Genomic DNA, 19,125 nt, shown 5'->3' on the forward strand with positions numbered 1-19,125 from the left:
TTCGATAGTGAGGTCTTAAGGCTTCTTCCAAAGTTGGATGATGATTTAAGGCTGAACCTTAATGCAGCCTATTACTGTCGCATAAATTGAACACGCCATAAATGAGTTAGCTGTAGGTAAATCGCCAGGACCTGACGGATTACGCGCCGTTTTTTATAAGGTTTTTAAAAAGCAAATGGCAATAAGTTTACAAGATTTAATTAACGACGCATATGAGAAGCAAGTTCTACTACGTTCCTTTCGTGAGAGTCATGTGGTATTATTACCGAAGAGTCAGGACCCTCACACTCTACTTTCGGTGCGGGCATATCGCCCCATTAGCCTGACAAATGCGGAGTACAAGATATACACAAAAGTTTTAGGGAGGCGACTGCAGTCGGTCATACATATTTTAGCAGGACCACATAAGACGTGCGGAATAAAAGGACGGTCTGTTATATAAGACTAACATTCTTGTGGCACGGACAGTCCTTGAGTGGTGTGATCCTTTTTCAGAGAAGATCGCAATATTACAGTTGGATCTGGATAGGGTGGCGCGCATAACATCCTTTTTCTTGTACTTGAACATGTGAATCTTGGATCTATGTTGACAGAAGATGTCAAAATGCGCTATGATCAAATAGTTTCTGAGATTATAATTATTAAGACATTATCGGAAAGTATACAACTCAAATGTTCTTTGAGACAAGGATGTCGTTTGTAGCCAATGCTGTTTGCATTATGCCTGGAGTCTTTTAACACGAAAGTGTTTTATGCCGGGGTCCACCAAGACTTCACTGACGTATTTCCGTCACGGAAATACGTCATACGGAAATACGGAATGACGTTCTTACAATGTACACGAACATAATACAAAGAAAGAAACCAGAAGAAAAAGTTCCACAAACATGCAAAATTTGGAAATCGAACCCACGACCTCTCGGTCCGCGACGATAGATCGCCGAGCGTTTAACCCATTGCGCCACAAACGCATTTGCAGAGAGCTACACAGACGCGCCTTATATATCTAACTCTCCTCCGTGTACCCGCGCTCTTGCTCGGGGCGGTGCCGCCGCCTACGAGCAGAAAAGAGAAGTACTGCATTATGACACTAACGCGCACCGACAGTGAACGCTTCGGTGGTCTCAGCACTACAACGCCTCGATGCCAGCATTCGAAGGGACGCTGGCATCAAGAAGCACTACCAACGCCACCTAGGTGGCGTTCACCGTACTCAGCACAGCGGAGCGTGGCCTCCGCAATTAGCTCTGAAAATGTTTCTGAAGTTGATCGCGGAGGCTGCAATTACGACGCGCTGTACGCGCTGATTTGACTCGGTGACGATTCAGTTACGTGCTTTGTCTTGCGCGTTGTATTAGTGTGTCAGTTACGTGCTTCGTCTTTCGCGTTGTGCTAGCGTGTGCAGCGTAGTGCAGCTTCCATATGCACGACGGTTGCTCATGGTCATCGACGTTGGTAGTCGTGATGGAGGAGACGTGCCACCAGGCGTCAGCGTGGGTGCATCAACGCCTAAGGGCGCTTTAGCCACAAAACAGCAATAGACATTATATATCAATGTGCAATAAACATTACACTACTTCTGTGAAGACACGTTTCACTTTCGTGTTCTATACCGATTCCTATATAAGAGGGATCAACCACATTTTTTTTTTGTTTAAAATGTGCTTTCGTGTAGTGAAATCGTAGTTATAGGGTAGGCTCGAGTGAAATAAAGCTACTGGCATACGCAGATGACGTTGCAGTGTTTTACAGCGATAAATAGAGCGTCACTAAAGCGGTTGTCGTGGCAAAAAGTTCTGTAAAATGTCAGGGAGTGTTATTATTGTTTGATTTGAAAACATGTATACATTTGGGAAGCCAAGCTACTTTCATTCGAAGTAGTGATGAACAGGATACAGAAGCTCCTTCTATAACTAGTGTTGAAGTTAGAAGGGCCTTGAAAGACATCGCCAGGGGAAAAGCTGTTGGAGAAGAAGGAATAACAGTCGATTTAATCAAAGATGGAGGAGATATCATGCTTGAAAAGCTTGCGGCCCTTTATACGCAATGCCTCACGGCTTCAAGTGTACCAGAAAGCTGGAACAACGCCAACATTATACTCATCCATGAGAAGAGAGATGTCAAAGAATTGAAGAATTATAGACCCATTAGCTTGCTTTCAGTATTGTATAAAATACTCACCAAGATAATTTCCAATAGAATCAGGGCAACGCTTGGCTTCATCCAACCAAGAGAACAGGCTGGTTTCAGGAAGGGATATTCTACGATGGCTCATATCCATGTCATCGATCAGGTAATAAAGAAATCTGCAGAGTGCAATCAACCTATCTATATGGCTTTCATAGATTATAAAAAAAATCATTTGATTCAGTAGAGATACCAGCAGTCATAGAGGCATTGCGTAATCAAGGAGTACAGGAGGCATACGTGAATATCTTGGCAAATATCTACCAAGATTCCACAGCTACATTGGTTCTCCACAAGAAAAGTAGAAAGATACCTATCAAGAAAGGGGTCAGGCAAGGAGACACAATCTCTCCAATGCAATTCACTGCATGCTTAGAAATGTTCAAGCTCTTAGACTGGGAAGCCTTAATAATGAGGATCAACGGCGAATATCTCAACTACCTTCGGTTTGCAGATGACCTTGTCCTATTCAGCAACAATGGGGAAGAATTACAGCAAATGACTGAGGACCTTAACCGAGAAAGTGTAAGAGTGGGGTTGATTATTAATATGCAGAAGACAAAGGTAATGTTAAACAGCCTGGCAAGGGAACAAGAATTGAGGACCGCCAGTCAGCCTCTAGTCTGTAAAGGAGTATATTTATCCAGGTCAATTACTCACAGGTGACCCTGATCATGAGAAAGATATTTACAGAAGAATAAAATGGGGTTGGAGTGCATACGGCAGGCATTGCCAAATCCTGACTGGGAGCTTACCACTGTCGTTGAAAAGATAAGTGTACAATCATTGCATTCTACTGGTGCTAACATATGGGGCAGAAACTTGGAGGTTAACAAAGAAGCTCGAGAACGAGTTAAGGACCACACAAAGAGCGATGGAACAAAAAATGTTAGGCCTAACGTTAAGCGACGGGAAGAGATTGGCGTGGATCAGAGAACAAACGAAGATAGCCGATATTCTAGTTGACATTAAGCAGAAGAAATGGAGCTGGGCAGGCCATGTAATGCGTAGGATGGATAACCGGTATACCATTAGAGTTACAAAATGGATACTAAGAGAAGGGAAGCGCAGTCGAGGACGGCCGAAAACCAGGATGGGATGCTGAAGTTAGGAAATTTGCAGGCGCAAGTTGGAATCAGCTAGCGCAAGACAGGGGTAATTGGAGATCACAGGGAGAGTCCTTCGTCCTGCAGTGGACATAAATATAGGCTGATGATGATGATGATGATGATGATGATGATGATGATGATGATGATGATGATGATGATGATGATACATTTGACCAGAAAGAGAAAGCGAGGAGCAGGCTGGCAACTGCCCCCGGAAGGGGCACAACGCCTGCCTATACTCTTCAGAAAGGAGGAGACAAACACAGAAAGGAATAATAGGAAGGAGGGGAAGGAAAGAAAGAGCGAGATGACAAATCTCAAAGAATAAACTATAACACACAGTACAAGTCACACACAGCAGGGCCGGTTACTGCAGGTCACGCTACTAAAGAATGTTAAATAGCAGAAATCAGTAGGAATATTGCACGGGGGTTGGGAAGACTTTCCCACTGAAATTGAAAGTGTACAGTGGAAGTCTACGCCTATAAGGTACCTCGCTGCTACCGCTGCAACATTTTCGGGAAACGAAATACTTCTGGAAAGAGTAATGTACAGAACTGGAGGGAAAAAAAACTAAAAAGTTTGGTGGAAGGGACCTTTCCATGTTCGCGAGAGCAACGGTATATGCAACCTCTTTCACGTCGCTAAGATTTGTTTCGTGCTACAGGTCCTCCGCGCATCGAGAACGAGCATACAAAAAGTGCACCGGGAATTCGCCGTCTTTATTCGTGGTTCTGCGTAGGAGTGTACGAGCCTTACCAATTTGTTCACGTCAGTTAAACGAGGCGGCCTTGGCTGCCTGCTGCTGCTGCTGCTGCTGCGTGCTGCTGCTGCTGCTGCTGCTGCTGCTGCTGCTGCTGCTGCCGCTGCGCTGCTGCTGCTGCTGCTGCTGCTGCTGCAGCTGCTGCGCTGCTGCTGCTGCTGCTGCTTGCTGCTGCGCTGCTGCTGCTTAGATGCTGGCTGCTGACGCGTCGACGACGACGACGACGACGACGACGACGACGACGACGACGACACACCAATTCATAGGACCAAATTTTGCCTAGAAAGTGGTGCAAATGTGTTAAAAAGGGTAAAAGGGATGCCGCGGTACGCTCATCATCGAAGTCTTTTTTCTTTCAACTTCACAGTAAAACGTTACCAGTTAATCCATGGCTCGAAGACAAAGGCTTGTTTGTAGCATGGTGAGACAGCTGTTTACGATGCAGAAAACCAGAAACAATAGAGCACATTCTTCCGGACTGCTCCGACGCAGTGTTCTTGCGGGACATTTTGCAACGTACTTTAAGAAAGGAGCTACCGGTGACGACGTACGGAATCCGCTTTCTCCCGATGCATCAAATGATGATGGAGTTCATCAAAATATGCTCGTGTTATTATTGCGATAGCAATTATATGGACACTCAAAAGCATATTTCTGCCGTCGGCGTCGCCGTCGCCGTCGCCGTGAGGTTCCGTATGACGTCAATGGAGATGAAATCGTCGCCGCGCGCCGAACGCTGTATGTGCGAGTGAAAGGGCGCGAGGGGCGTGCGCTTTCACGGGGAGTGAACGCACGGCGGAGAACAAACGCGCGTTCTGCTGCCGTGCTCGCTTAAGGGCTGCAGAAGTAGGCGTCTCTTTCCTCCTTTACAATCACCATATATGTAGAGCGAACGCGCCTTCTTCCGACGCGCGAGAGGCCGTGGGGGAGGGGGGGGGGAGGGAAGGGAGGCGACGTTTAGCTGCGTCACCAAGTGCCTATTTATGTCAGAGGCTCCGGCAACAGTCACCAACGCCGCACGCATTTTGAGCGAACGCGGGCAAAACGCCGACGGCGTCGAAAACAGTTCTGCGTGTTGCCGGTGCTGCTGCATGTCCAAGTTTATACAGCTGATAAAGCTAATATCATTACTCCGTATAGCTCTCTACAAATTTGCTATCGCAATTGATGCTTCGCCTTTCAGGTGAAGCTGCGACAACTTTTTTTCTTCGTTTTTTTTTCTTTTGCCATCTGGTAACGCTTTAGCTCTTCATCTTTTTGTTACTCGGCTACATTATTGCGATAGGCTAAGGGCATCATCTGCACAACGTTGAGAATGCGCTCCGATATTTCGTCTTAGATAACGATATACATCATGCAGCTTGGACAAATACGCGGATTTAAGTGTCGTCGTGACCCGGTGGCGCAACGGTAGCGCGTCTGACTCCAGAAGATCAGAAGGTTGCGTGCTCGAATCACGTCCGGTTCAAAAAAGTTGTCGCAGTTTCACCTGAAAGGTGAAGCATCAATTGCGATAGCAAACTTGTAGACAGCTATACGGAGTAATGATATTAGCTTTATCAGCTGTATAAACTTGGACATGCAGCAGCATCGGCAACACGCAGAACTGTTGTCGACGCAATCCGCGTTTTGCCCGCGTTCGCTCAAAATGCGTGCGGCGTTGGTGACTGTTGCCGGAGCCTCTGATATAAATAGGCACTGCGTGCCGCAGCTAAACGTCGCCTCCCTTCCCTCCCCCTACCCCACGGCCTCTCGCTCGTCGGAAGAAGGCGCGTTTGCTCTACATACATGGTGATTGTGAAGGAGAACAGAGACGCCTACTTCTGCAGCCCTTAAGCGAGCACGGCGCAGAACGCGCGTTTGTTCTCCGCCGTGCGTTCACTCCCCGTGAAAGACGCGCCCCTCGCGCCCTTTCACTCGCACATACAGCGTTCGGCGCGCGGCGACGATTTCTTCTCCAAATGACGTCATACGGAACCTCACGGCGACGGCGACGCCGATGGCGACGCCGACGGCAGAAATCTGATTTTGAGTGTCCATATAATTGCTATCGCAATAAAACTTTTTATTGTAATAGCAATTATATGGACACTCCAAAGCGGATTTATGCCGTCGGCGTCGTCGTCGCCGTCAACGTGAGGTTCCGTATGACGTCAACGGTGATGAAATCGTCGCCGCGCTCCGGACGCTGTACGTGCGAGTGAAAGGTCGCGAGGGACGCGCGCTTTCACGGGGAGCGAACGCACGTCGGAGAGCAAACGCGCGTTCTGCGCCGTGCTCCCTGAAGGCCTGCAGAATTAAGCGTCTCTTTCCTCCTTTCCATATATATAGAGAGCAAACGCGACTTTTTCCTTCGCGCGAAAGGCTGTGGGGGACGGGAGGGAGGGAGGGAGGGGAGGCGACGTTTAGCTGCGGCACCAAATGCGTATTTATATAAAAACGCCACGCGCGTTCGGTGCCAACGCGAGCAAAACGCCGACGGCGTCGACAACAGTTCCGCGCGTTGCTGGTGCTGCTGCACTTGGGCATGTTGATAAAACTACTGATAAAACAGCTGATAAAATCACTTGGACATGCTGATAAAACAGCTGATAAAACTACTATCCTTACTCCGTATAGCTCTCTACTAATTTGCTATCGCAATTGATGCTTCGCCTTCCGGGTGAAACTGCGACATTTTTTTCCCTTCTGGTCGCGCATTAGCTCTTCATCTGGTTGTCATTCGGCTACATTATTGCGAGAGGCTGAGGGCATCATCTGCACTGCATTGAGAATGCGCTCTGATCTTTCGTCTCAGATAACGATATACTGCATGCAGGTTGGACAAAGAGGCAGATTTAAGCGTCGTCGTGACTCGGTTCCTAATTAGCAAGCTGTGGTACGTGCTGCTAGTATTACATTGCTCACGCGTTAACATTCAGAAATTACATCGTGTTTTGCTGTTTTTGTCTGGGGATCCACGTGGGAAAGAACTAAACGAACAAGTATTTTTAGACGTGTCCGCCTAGGAGGACTTGGCCTGTCACATCTGTATCTTAGACAGCTGGTGAATCGTTTTATGTTTTTTCGCAATGCTACTGATCGCTTTTTACGAACTGTATGCCAAGTGAGGTTAGGTAGACATCTGGCAAACTTAATTGTGTGGTCAGAATGTATGCCAGGTAGCAGTTCAGGGTATATGAGAGAAGTGTACCTCTCGTGTCGTATTTTACAAAATCATTTCTCCCTCGAATACCTCTGTGGCGTGTCTCAGAAAAAACTGTACAAAGACTTATGTGATGTATTTCTTCCCACTCCCATGTATAGAACCCAATACAATGATGGTCCAGGTCAAGACATTTAAAAAAGGTTTAAAAACATGCCTGTTAGGGGAGGTGTCAAAAGCTTCTTCTTGAAACTGCATACTCTTTACGCTAGAAGTAAAGACATACGAGTATATGGTAGAAAAAGGAATGTTCGTACCTTGGGGCACTCCTTGTTTTATATGTAGGAAACCTGAGACAATTGAACACGTTTTTCTAGATTGTTGTGGAGGTTACTCCTTTTGGGACATTCTTCAAAGAACTTTTAAAAAAGTCTTACCAATAGATAGCTACGGCATTAGATTTTTACCGGTCAATAACGACGAAGGCATTCCATTCGACATGATAATGCTCCTGGGCCTACATAGTATTTGGTTGTCAAGAATGACCGATCGTCATGCAGATCTTGACGCGAGGCCAATAAGGAGCTACGTTCGCGAATCTATAAGCAGAATGGTTCAAGTGTATAAACTTCATAAACCCGAACCAGACTGGCTTCCTAGGTTAGAAGGGCTGATGTACATGCCCGAGTTTTTATTGTTCCCCTTTTCAGCCCTTGATGGGCTGTTATGATTGTACACCGTATTTCTGTGTGAATTGAATAAAGTCAATAAATAAAGAAAGAAAGAAGACTCGGTGGCGCAACGGTAGCGCGTCTGACTCCAGATCAGAAGGTTGCGTGTTCGAATCACGTCCGGGTCAATTTTTTTTTCTTCTGGTCACGCATTAGCTCTTCATACGTTTTCACTCGGCGACATTATTGCGATAAGCTGGGGGCATCATCTGCGCTGCATTGAGAATGCGCTCTCATCTTTCGTCTCAGATGAAGATATTGACACGTATACATGTTTATCTTTCACCGGTGGCCGCTTTCCACCGGCTAACAAATGTTAAACGTTATCGCTCGGCGCAGGACGCGCCTGTATCGGAAATTTCTAGAACGTTATCGATGCTTCTTTCTATTGCCTGTTTTCACCGACGCCTATGTTATCTGATTGTATGACCGACGCGAATTGTCTAGAACTTTCTGGAAGACACGCGGGCATCAGGGATTAATCTGGAACCTTCGATGACTCAGGTATAAAAGCCGACGCGCTTCGCCGCTGATCAGATTTTCGACGACCGCCGACTGTGTTCGCCGCTTTCGTTGTGCTTTGAGTGTAGCTTGCTTTTGTGGGCACAGGTTCGCCCAATAAAGAATCAGTTTCATCATACACTGTTTTACGACTGTTTCCTTCAGCGTCACTACTACGTGACATCTGGTGGAGGTGCTTTTATGTTCTTGTACCGGACCCCCCCCCCCCCCCCCCGTCCAGCCGTGAGCCAAGCCCAAACCGTCCAGAAGACGTCGACGCCTACCCCGATCAGCGATCTAGCCGTAGGCTATTGAACCTGCCACCGGAGTACGAACCCCTACTCGACAAGACCAAGAGGACAAAAGTCACGACCTCGGCAGCAGCTACCATGACAGCCCCTGCGCCAACATCTGCAATCGTGATGCAACAACCCAGGGAGCCACCGACTTTCCGCGGTTCGCCATGTGAAGACCCCGAAAGCTGGCTGGAGGCATACGACCGGGTCGCTACGTTCAACAAGTGGGACTGCGACGATAAGCTGCGCGCCCTGTTTACTTCTCGCTTGAAGACGGTGCCAGAACCTGGTTCGAGAATAGGGAGCGTGCACTAACAACCTGGGACCTCTTCCGAGCCGCATTCCTGGACACCTTCACGAGCGTCGTCCGTAAAGAAAGAGCTGCAGCCTTGCTGGAAAACCGTGTACAGCTCCCGAATGAGAGCATCGGTATGTACACTGAAGAAATGACTCGATTATTCCGGCATGCCGACCCCGCTATGCCAGAAGAAAAGAAAGTTGGCTTGCTCATGCTAAGCAGGAGCTATTCGCCGGACTGGTGCGGAGTCAACCAACGACAGTCCAACACTTTCTCTCGGAGGCTACGACGATCGAGAAAGCAATGGACATGCGCAACCGGCAATACAATCGCCGTTCAACAGCACAGTACGCCGAAGTCCAAGGACTCTCCCACGACCTACGAGACACCATCAGGGCGATAGTACGCGACGAGCTGCAGAAGTTGCTGCCGTCGTCGCAGCCTCAAGTTGCTTCCATCGCCGATATCGTGCGGGAGCACTTCGCAATCACAGCGGCGCCGGGCACGACCTGAAGTCATCCATGTGGTGCGTCTTAAACCTTTCTACGCCCGCTGACGACGTTAGGTACTTTGTTGCTTTGTTATTTTTTTACGCATGGTTTTGTTTTCGCTTTCGTGTTTGTAGCATCGGGACGATGCTTTTTAAGGGGAGGGTATTGACACGTATACATGTTTATCTTTCACCGGTGGCCGCTTTCCACCGGCTAACAAATGTTAAACGTTATCGCTCGGCGCAGGACACGCCTGTATCGGAAGTTTCTAGAACGTTACCGATGCTTCTTTCTATTGCCTGTTTTCACCGACGCTTATGTTATCTGATTGTATGACCGACGCGAATTGCCTAGAACTTTCTGGAAGACACGCGGGCATCAGGGATTAATCTGGAACCTTCGATGACTCAGGTATAAAAGCCGACGCGCTTCGCCTCTGATCAGACTTTCGACGACCGCCGACTGTGTTCGCCGCTTTCGTTGTGCGTTGAGTGTAGCTTGCTTTTGTGGGCACAGGTTCGCCCAATAAAGAATCAGTTTCATCATACACAGTTTTACGACTGTTTCCTTCAGCGTCACTACTACGTGACAATATACTGCATGCAGCTTGGACAAAGACGCAGATTTAAGTGTCGTCGTGACCTGGTGGCGCAACGGTAGCGCGTCTGACTCCAGATCAGAAGGTTGCGTGTTCGAATCACGTCCGGGTCAAAAACTTTTTTTCCTTCTGGTCACGCATTAGCTCTTCATGTAGTTATCACTCGGCGACATTATTGCGATAGGCTGGGGGCATCGTGTGCACTGCATTGAGAATGCGCTCTCATCTTTCGTCTCAGATGACGATATACTGCATGCAGCTTGGACAAAGACGCAGATTTAAGTGTCGTCGTGACCCTGGTGGCGCAACGGTAGCGCGTCTGACTCCAGATCAGAAGGTTGCGTGTTCGAATCACGTCCGGGTCAAAAACTTTTTTTCCTTCTGGTCACGCATTAGCTCTTCATGTAGTTATCACTCGGCGACATTATTGCGATAGGCTGGGGGCATCGTGTGCACTGCATTGAGAATGCGCTCTCATCTTTCGTCTCAGATGACGATATACTGCATGCAGCTTGGACAAAGACGCAGATTTAAGTGTCGTCGTGACCCGGTGGCGCAACGGTAGCGCGTCTGACTCCAGATCAGAAGGTTGCGTGTTCGAATCACGTCCGGGTCAAAAACTTTTTTTCCTTCTGGTCACGCATTAGCTCTTCATGTAGTTATCACTCGGCGACATTATTGCGATAGGCTGGGGGCATCGTGTGCACTGCATTGAGAATGCGCTCTCATCTTTCGTCTCAGATGACGATATACTGCATGCAGCTTGGACAAAGACGCAGATTTAAGTGTCGTCGTGACCCGGTGGCGCAACGGTAGCGCGTCTGACTCCAGATCAGAAGGTTGCGTGTTCGAATCACGTCCGGGTCAAAAACTTTTTTTCCTTCTGGTCACGCATTAGCTCTTCATGTAGTTATCACTCGGCGACATTATTGCGATAGGCTGGGGGCATCGTGTGCACTGCATTGAGAATGCGCTCTCATCTTTCGTCTCAGATGACGATATACTGCATGCAGCTTGGACAAAGACGCAGATTTAAGTGTCGTCGTGACCCGGTGGCGCAACGGTAGCGCGTCTGACTCCAGATCAGAAGGTTGCGTGTTCGAATCACGTCCGGGTCAAAAACTTTTTTTTCCTTCTGGTCACGCATTAGCTCTTCATGTAGTTATCACTCGGCGACATTATTGCGATAGGCTGGGGGCATCGTGTGCACTGCATTGAGAATGCGCTCTCATCTTTCGTCTCAGATGACGATATACTGCATGCAGCTTGGACAAAGACGCAGATTTAAGTGTCGTCGTGACCCGGTGGCGCAACGGTAGCGCGTCTGACTCCAGATCAGAAGGTTGCGTGTTCGAATCACGTCCGGGTCAAAAACTTTTTTTTCCTTCTGGTCACGCATTAGCTCTTCATGTAGTTATCACTCGGCGACATTATTGCGATAGGCTGGGGGCATCGTGTGCACTGCATTGAGAATGCGCTCTCATCTTTCGTCTCAGATGACGATATACTGCATGCAGCTTGGACAAAGACGCAGATTTAAGTGTCGTCGTGACCCGGTGGCGCAACGGTAGCGCGTCTGACTCCAGATCAGAAGGTTGCGTGTTCGAATCACGTCCGGGTCAAAACTTTTTTTTCCTTCTGGTCACGCATTAGCTCTTCATGTAGTTATCACTCGGCGACATTATTGCGATAGGCTGGGGGGCATTTCGTGTGCACTGCATTGAGAATGCGCTCTCATCTTTCGTCTCAGATGACGATTATACTGCATGCAGCTTGGACAAAGACGCAGATTTAAGTGTCGTCGTGACCCGGTGGCGCAACGGTAGCGCGTCTGACTCCAGATCAGAAGGTTGCGTGTTCGAATCACGTCCGGGTCAAAAACTTTTTTTCCTTCTGGTCACGCATTAGCTCTTCGTGTAGTTATCACTCGGCGACATTATTGCGATAAGCTTACCGTTTCTTCAGCGAGCCCCAATCTTAACATATCAGTTTGTTCAAAGTGTTAATCAACGAGAGCTTGTGTATTAGTGTGGGGATGTGATGTATGCGCCAAACCAGTGGTTTATAGAGAGTTGAGTGGACACGGCTGGAGACGATATTTTCGTGGGCTATAGGCTTACCGTTTCTTCAGCGAGACCCAATCTTAACATATCAGTTTGTTCAAAGTGTTAATCAACGAGAGCTTGTGTATTAGTGTGGGGATGTGATGTATGCGCCAAACCAGTGGTTTATAGAGAGTTGAGTGGACACGGCTGGAGACGATATTTTCGTGGGCTATAGGCTTACCGTTTCTTCAGCGAGACCCAATCTTAACATATCAGTTTGTTCAAAGTGTTAATCAACGAGAGCTTGTGTATTAGTGTGGGGATGTGATGTATGCGCCAAACCAGTGGTTTATAGAGAGTTGAGTGGACACGGCTGGAGACGATATTTTCGTGGGCTATAGGCTTACCGTTTCTTCAGCGAGACCCAATCTTAACATATCAGTTTGTTCAAAGTGTTAATCAACGAGAGCTTGTGTATTAGTGTGGGGATGTGATGTATGCGCCAAACCAGTGGTTTATAGAGAGTTGAGTGGACACGGCTGGAGACGATATTTTCGTGGGCTATAGGCTTACCGTTTCTTCAGCGAGACCCAATCTTAACATATCAGTTTGTTCAAAGTGTTAATCAACGAGAGCTTGTGTATTAGTGTGGGGATGTGATGTATGCGCCAAACCAGTGGTTTATAGAGAGTTGAGTGGACACGGCTGGAGACGATATTTTCGTGGGCTATAGGCTTACCGTTTCTTCAGCGAGACCCAATCTTAACATATCAGTTTGTTCAAAGTGTTAATCAACGAGAGCTTGTGTATTAGTGTGGGGATGTGATGTATGCGCCAAACCAGTGGTTTATAGAGAGTTGAGTGGACACGGCTGGAGACGATATTTTCGTGGGCTATAGGCTTACCGTTTCTTCAGCGAGACCCAATCTTAACATATCAGTTTGTTCAAAGTGTTAATCAACGAGAGCTTGTGTATTAGTGTGGGGATGTGATGTATGCGCCAAACCAGTGGTTTATAGAGAGTTGAGTGGACACGGCTGGAGACGATATTTTCGTGGGCTATAGGCTTACCGTTTCTTCAGCGAGACCCAATCTTAACATATCAGTTTGTTCAAAGTGTTAATCAACGAGAGCTTGTGTATTAGTGTGGGGATGTGATGTATGCGCCAAACCAGTGGTTTATAGAGAGTTGAGTGGACACGGCTGGAGACGATATTTTCGTGGGCTATAGGCTTACCGTTTCTTCAGCGAGACCCAATCTTAACATATCAGTTTGTTCAAAGTGTTAATCAACGAGAGCTTGTGTATTAGTGTGGGGATGTGATGTATGCGCCAAACCAGTGGTTTATAGAGAGTTGAGTGGACACGGCTGGAGACGATATTTTCGTGGGCTATAGGCTTACCGTTTCTTCAGCGAGACCCAATCTTAACATATCAGTTTGTTCAAAGTGTTAATCAACGAGAGCTTGTGTATTAGTGTGGGGATGTGATGTATGCGCCAAACCAGTGGTTTATAGAGAGTTGAGTGGACACGGCTGGAGACGATATTTTCGTGGGCTATAGGCTTACCGTTTCTTCAGCGAGACCCAATCTTAACATATCAGTTTGTTCAAAGTCTTAATCAACGAGAGCTTGTGTATTAGTGTGGGGATGTGATGTATGCGCCAAACCAGTGGTTTATAGAGAGTTGAGTGGACACGGCTGGAGACGATATTTTCGTGGGCTATAGGCTTACCGTTTCTTCAGCGAGACCCAATCTTAACATATCAGTTTGTTCAAAGTGTTAATCAACGAGAGCTTGTGTATTAGTGTGGGGATGTGATGTATGCGCCAAACCAGTGGTTTATAGAGAGTTGAGTGGACACGGCTGGAGACGATATTTTCGTGGGCTATAGGCTTACCGTTTCTTCAGCGAGACCCAATCTTAACATATCAGTTTGTTCAAAGTGTTAATCAACGAGAGCTTGTGTATTAGTGTGGGGATGTGATGTATGCGCCAAACCAGTGGTTTATAGAGAGTTGAGTGGACACGGCTGGAGACGATATTTTCGTGGGCTATAGGCTTACCGTTTCTTCAGCGAGACCCAATCTTAACATATCAGTTTGTTCAAAGTGTTAATCAACGAGAGCTTGTGTATTAGTGTGGGGATGTGATGTATGCGCCAAACCAGTGGTTTATAGAGAGTTGAGTGGACACGGCTGGAGACGATATTTTCGTGGGCTATAGGCTTACCGTTTCTTCAGCGAGACCCAATCTTAACATATCAGTTTGTTCAAAGTGTTAATCAACGAGAGCTTGTGTATTAGTGTGGGGATGTGATGTATGCGCCAAACCAGTGGTTTATAGAGAGTTGAGTGGACACGGCTGGAGACGATATTTTCGTGGGCTATAGGCTTACCGTTTCTTCAGCGAGACCCAATCTTAACATATCAGTTTGTTCAAAGTGTTAATCAACGAGAGCTTGTGTATTAGTGTGGGGATGTGATGTATGCGCCAAACCAGTGGTTTATAGAGAGTTGAGTGGACACGGCTGGAGACGATATTTTCGTGGGCTATAGGCTTACCGTTTTTTTGAGCGAGAATCAATTTTCACGTTTGGTTTTATTCATGTTGTTAATCGAAGAGCAGGAGGAGGAGTAGATAAACCAGCGGTAGTGAGTGAGGCAGTGGAGTGAGTGAGTGAGTGAGTGAGTGAGTGAGTGAGTGAGTGAGTGAGTGGAGTGAGTGAGTGCGTGGAGTGAGTCAGTAATTGAGGTAGTGAGTAATGGAGTGAGTGAGTGGAGTGAGTGAGTGGAGTGAGTGAGTGCGTGGAGTGAGTCAGTAATTGAGGTAGTGAGTGAGGTAATGGAGTGAGTGAGTCAGTGAGTGAATGGAGTGAGTGAGTGAGTTAGTGGAGTGAGTGAGTGAGTGAGTGAGTGAGTGAGTGAGTGAGTGAGTGAGTGAGTGAGTGAGTGAGTGAGTGAGTGAGCGAGCGAGTGAGTGAGTGAGTGAGTGAGTGAGTGAGTGAGTGAGTGAGTGAGTGAGTGAGTGAGTGAGTGAGTGAGTGAGTGAGTGAGTGAGTGAGTGAGTGAGTGAGTGAGTGAGTGAGTGAGTGAGCGAGCGAGCGAGCGAGCCACCCTAACAACGTATGCGTTGTTTGGTACCCATAAAACTGTGTGAAACATAAGCTCACTTGAATCTGTGCTGGGAATATATATCTGTCATAATTACGATAAGTTTTTCACCGATACAGGCCCTACAGTCTTTGAACTTCCAACCACTCTTTCCGGGGTATCACAATGAATCTCTAATGTTTCTGCACGTCCTCATTAACTCCGTCTGTCGCTTGTTTGACTTCAGCCATACCGAACTTGGTAAAGAAAACTGTACTCGCAGTTCTCATGCTTTCAATCTATAGTACATTATGAGCAATATGAAAGGGAACACAGGGACGCGTGGCAAACAGCCTAGAAACATACTCGGAGCGATACGCGGATGGCGCTGTGAAAAACAAAGGGAGAAATGAGGGCGCGCTTCCACTAACTGTTGGCACTCCCACCACGCTGGCATTTCTACAAAGCAGCAGCTTACATCATTTCGCCGATAATATGGTATCGTCCGACAGCCGATAAGACGGTAATCGTCACAGTGACTTACACCGACTCATTTTCTTTTCTTTCATCCATTCTTTTTTTTCTTCGCGCAATCGCTTGATAGTACTCTTAGACCAAGCTTGCCCTGTATTTCAAACCTATTCTTTATTTGAATCGACGCACCCAGTTGTCAGTGACGCAATATCTAACAGTTTTATCACTGTCTGCTGGCGATGCAATGTTCCGCACTTTCCAGACGCACGGCGGGGATGCGAACAGTTGTTAGAACAGCGTTCCCTTTCCACTTTGTTTCCGACGGCGGCCACTGCGTATCGCCTGAGGGTGTTTTCTACTAAAGTCCCTATATAAGAAAAGTACCGCCATCCTTTGATAAACGCCGCTTCCCTCTCTCCCGTATCTCCGATTGGACGATGATAGCGCGCGCTTTTCACTTTATATTTTCTTTTTTTCCGCCTCAGAGCCATGTTGAAAGTCCTCTGCGCAGCCGCAGTCGCCGGCGGCGGCGGCGGCGCGCGCCCGGCCTGAAAGCTTCAACGTGGACTTTCTAGGTGCGCCACCGTCGACTTGGCTTTCGCAAGCAAAAAGTAAAGAAAAAGTAAGCACTTTAGGTGAGGAGGCGGCGGAGGAAAGAGTAGATGGCGGTACTTTTCTTATATAGGGACTTTATTTTCTACGTGTTCCTGTGTTCCCTTTCATATTGCTCATAATAGTACCTTTCCTTGCTCATATTAACATGTCCGAATACAGTTTTCTTTTGCACGTACAGTAGAGTACTAGAATTAATTGCCCTGTACCCATGTTTCCTGGCCATTGAACGTGTTTTATTCGCCATAGGAGGGTACATTTCGAATATGTAATTTTCTTTACCTGCATGTTTTCCTTCTTTGCTTGTGTTCACTTGCCTAAGTTAAACTGCTTTAATTGTTTGCTTGTGTTTGTCTTGTTTATTCTAATTTACTGTTCCCACGCCTGCTATCACCCTCTAATAGGGCTGAGGCATAAATCCCCAACACAGGCGCTATGCAGAGGCAGTGTTGCCTGTAAAAGGTATGTCACTCTTGCTAAGGGCAAGGGGACACTGTGTACGAGCTGCTGTACAACTGCTTTCACTGCAAATCCATAGAAAGTAGCTTGTCTTTGGTGACTTCATTCCTATATGCAGCGTGGAAGCACTTAAAGTACTCGCAAACTTTTGCCAAAATCTGTGTTTTTCATTAGGTATTACTTCCCGAAGCGATTTTCTTCTGTTACATATCTTAGATAGCGGTGACTTCTTATTTGACTCTAACTGTTACTTACTCTATTCATCCCTGGTCAAGCTCAAATCGTAGCTTTCTTGAACAACCACGTGATCATGTACCTTGCTGCCTGCGACAAATTCCTTTCTTCTTGGCTGTTGCTATATATAAGCAATTCGTGTTGTTATAGCAGCAGGAGTGAATGAAATGCCGAGGCACTGAAGAGCAGCGGATAAGATATTCGTCATGTAAACATGGTAATGAGCGTTTCAGAAGGGAATGAAGTTTGTTTAGACTCTTAATTCGTGAGCTTACCTCCGCGATTGCGCCTCTCCTTAGTAACTTGTACGTCAACATCACTGACCCAGTGAATGCTCTGTGTGAACTTCCGTTGACGCTTCATGGAGAGTGTGCCAAGTTCCACAGCGGAGCTTCTTCTATACGGGTGACGGGGAAAGTGTTGCGTCCTCAGCACTAGCTATAGCGAGTGGGTTTTGTCGCGTGATGGCGCGCGAAAACGTACGAGCGTAAAGCCCTTTGAGCGAGAGGCTTCTTACAGGCGTTCTCTTGAAGGACACTTTCGTGAAGACCGAGCACTTTCGGCCCGATCCATGAAAAAGTAAGTATACGACGACGATGTTTGCTGACATCATTTCCAAGAAGTGGTAAGCGCGACAGCATGTGACCGCTAGGGTAGGGGTGGTTGGAGTTGGATTTGCATACAAAGGAGCGTCAAGCGACAGTGTAGCAGGCCCGTGTGACTTGCATACCAATTAGATGGTAATTAAAAAGTTTATATCCATTTTTTTTGTAAGCAACAGCCAAATAAAGCGAAACAGAGTCATTGTTTTCGACTGGAGCTTCAAGAAGAAGTCAGCTGTTGTAGTTTTTCTACCGGTGCACTGGTAAAAACGTGATCAGTGGGTCACGAGCCTCCACGTCTGGGACTGTTCAGCAGCCATCTGAACAATTGGCAATACCTTCGTTCTTTCATCTCCATGCATTTTCTAATGGTTCTTCTCGGCTTTATATTTGAAATTATTGTAGAAGTATTGACCTATTTAGCCAATCTTACTCTTACTCACACACTATCTCGCTCTCTTTTTTGCGCAATTTTCGTTTGTATAGCCTTTACGGTGATTCTCAACCGATATATAAAGTGAGCGTCTGTCGATATTCGGCAGTTGAACAGGCATTTGTAGGTTGAGGACACACGTACGAGAAAATAAAAGAAAAATGATGCTTTATTGCTTACCTTTACTTCCCTGACGAAGGCCGGACCCCGGCCGAAACGTAGAAAATGAAGCTCGCTATTTTTTTTCGTAGGTGCATCCTCAAGCTACAAGTGCCTATATATATATATATATATATATATATATATATATATATATACAGTTGGCTGATACATCTCGCGAAATCAGCAGACAGTTATTTTGACAGGATGTAACTGTCAGTAATGTGTCGTGTTCCTTCCGTCCTGTCAAAATAAGTGTGTTGATTTCCTGGAATCGTATATCCTCGTTGCACTGTGGCGGTGTGCGCTTCTGAAGCAGGGCCAGAGTAAAGCACACAAATAATCAAACGAGGTAAGAGTGTGCCTTACTCTGTCCCTGTCTTGAAATCGCACGTACTCCGCCGCAGTATACAATTCCAACTCGCCCAAGGAGCAACACCCTTGTTACAGGGACACTTAAGACTACCGTCGAGTCCAATGAAAACTAGTGTCAACGGCCGTTCAGCCGAACGGATTCTATCAGTTGCTACGTGGCTTGATCAGTTCAGCCACGCTATTGCAATCACGCGGTCACACTTCTGACACGTGTAAAGATATTCATCTGATTATAGTTTTATTTTTGGCATCAAAGTGCATCCACATAGGCATTTACCTATAATAGAAGTTCGATTTTGCATCGATCGTTCTCTAGGATAGTCACCTTAGGTACGACTAGAGGCCGCCATCGGACTCGGTTCAAGCCAACTGCCGTTTCGATGTCGATGGCAGTTGGGGGTGCCGTTTAACATCTCTCAACTGCGACTGAGCCTAGCTATACCGCACGGGTCAACGGCCGTTGAAAGGGCACGAGTAACAGGGATACACGTACACGTGTATCCTGTTACCCAGTCGCATT

At 46.9% G+C, this 19,125-nt stretch overlaps 9 non-coding genes across 9 annotated transcripts; all 9 read left to right on the plus strand.

Annotated features, from left to right (window-relative positions):
* The first annotated feature begins 7,991 nt into the window (after nt 1–7,991).
* Nucleotides 7,992–8,063, plus strand: Trnaw-cca (transfer RNA tryptophan (anticodon CCA)). Its single transcript has one exon. It is a non-coding gene; the product is annotated as a tRNA-Trp (tRNA).
* Nucleotides 8,064–10,160: 2,097 nt separating this feature from the next.
* On the plus strand, nt 10,161–10,232 carry Trnaw-cca (transfer RNA tryptophan (anticodon CCA)). The gene has a single exon. It is a non-coding gene; the product is annotated as a tRNA-Trp (tRNA).
* A 179-nt stretch (nt 10,233–10,411) lies between these two features.
* On the plus strand, nt 10,412–10,484 carry Trnaw-cca (transfer RNA tryptophan (anticodon CCA)). Its single transcript has one exon. It is a non-coding gene; the product is annotated as a tRNA-Trp (tRNA).
* Nucleotides 10,485–10,663: 179 nt separating this feature from the next.
* Nucleotides 10,664–10,735, plus strand: Trnaw-cca (transfer RNA tryptophan (anticodon CCA)). The gene has a single exon. It is a non-coding gene; the product is annotated as a tRNA-Trp (tRNA).
* Nucleotides 10,736–10,914: 179 nt separating this feature from the next.
* Trnaw-cca (transfer RNA tryptophan (anticodon CCA)) lies at nt 10,915–10,986 on the plus strand. Its single transcript has one exon. It is a non-coding gene; the product is annotated as a tRNA-Trp (tRNA).
* Nucleotides 10,987–11,165: 179 nt separating this feature from the next.
* Nucleotides 11,166–11,237, plus strand: Trnaw-cca (transfer RNA tryptophan (anticodon CCA)). The gene has a single exon. It is a non-coding gene; the product is annotated as a tRNA-Trp (tRNA).
* A 180-nt stretch (nt 11,238–11,417) lies between these two features.
* On the plus strand, nt 11,418–11,489 carry Trnaw-cca (transfer RNA tryptophan (anticodon CCA)). Its single transcript has one exon. It is a non-coding gene; the product is annotated as a tRNA-Trp (tRNA).
* A 180-nt stretch (nt 11,490–11,669) lies between these two features.
* Nucleotides 11,670–11,741, plus strand: Trnaw-cca (transfer RNA tryptophan (anticodon CCA)). The gene has a single exon. It is a non-coding gene; the product is annotated as a tRNA-Trp (tRNA).
* Nucleotides 11,742–11,924: 183 nt separating this feature from the next.
* On the plus strand, nt 11,925–11,996 carry Trnaw-cca (transfer RNA tryptophan (anticodon CCA)). Its single transcript has one exon. It is a non-coding gene; the product is annotated as a tRNA-Trp (tRNA).
* The last annotated feature ends 7,129 nt before the right edge of the window (nt 11,997–19,125 follow it).

Source organism: Dermacentor silvarum, chromosome 9 (assembly GCF_013339745.2).
Source record: "Dermacentor silvarum isolate Dsil-2018 chromosome 9, BIME_Dsil_1.4, whole genome shotgun sequence".
Lineage (NCBI taxonomy): Eukaryota > Metazoa > Arthropoda > Arachnida > Ixodida > Ixodidae > Dermacentor > Dermacentor silvarum.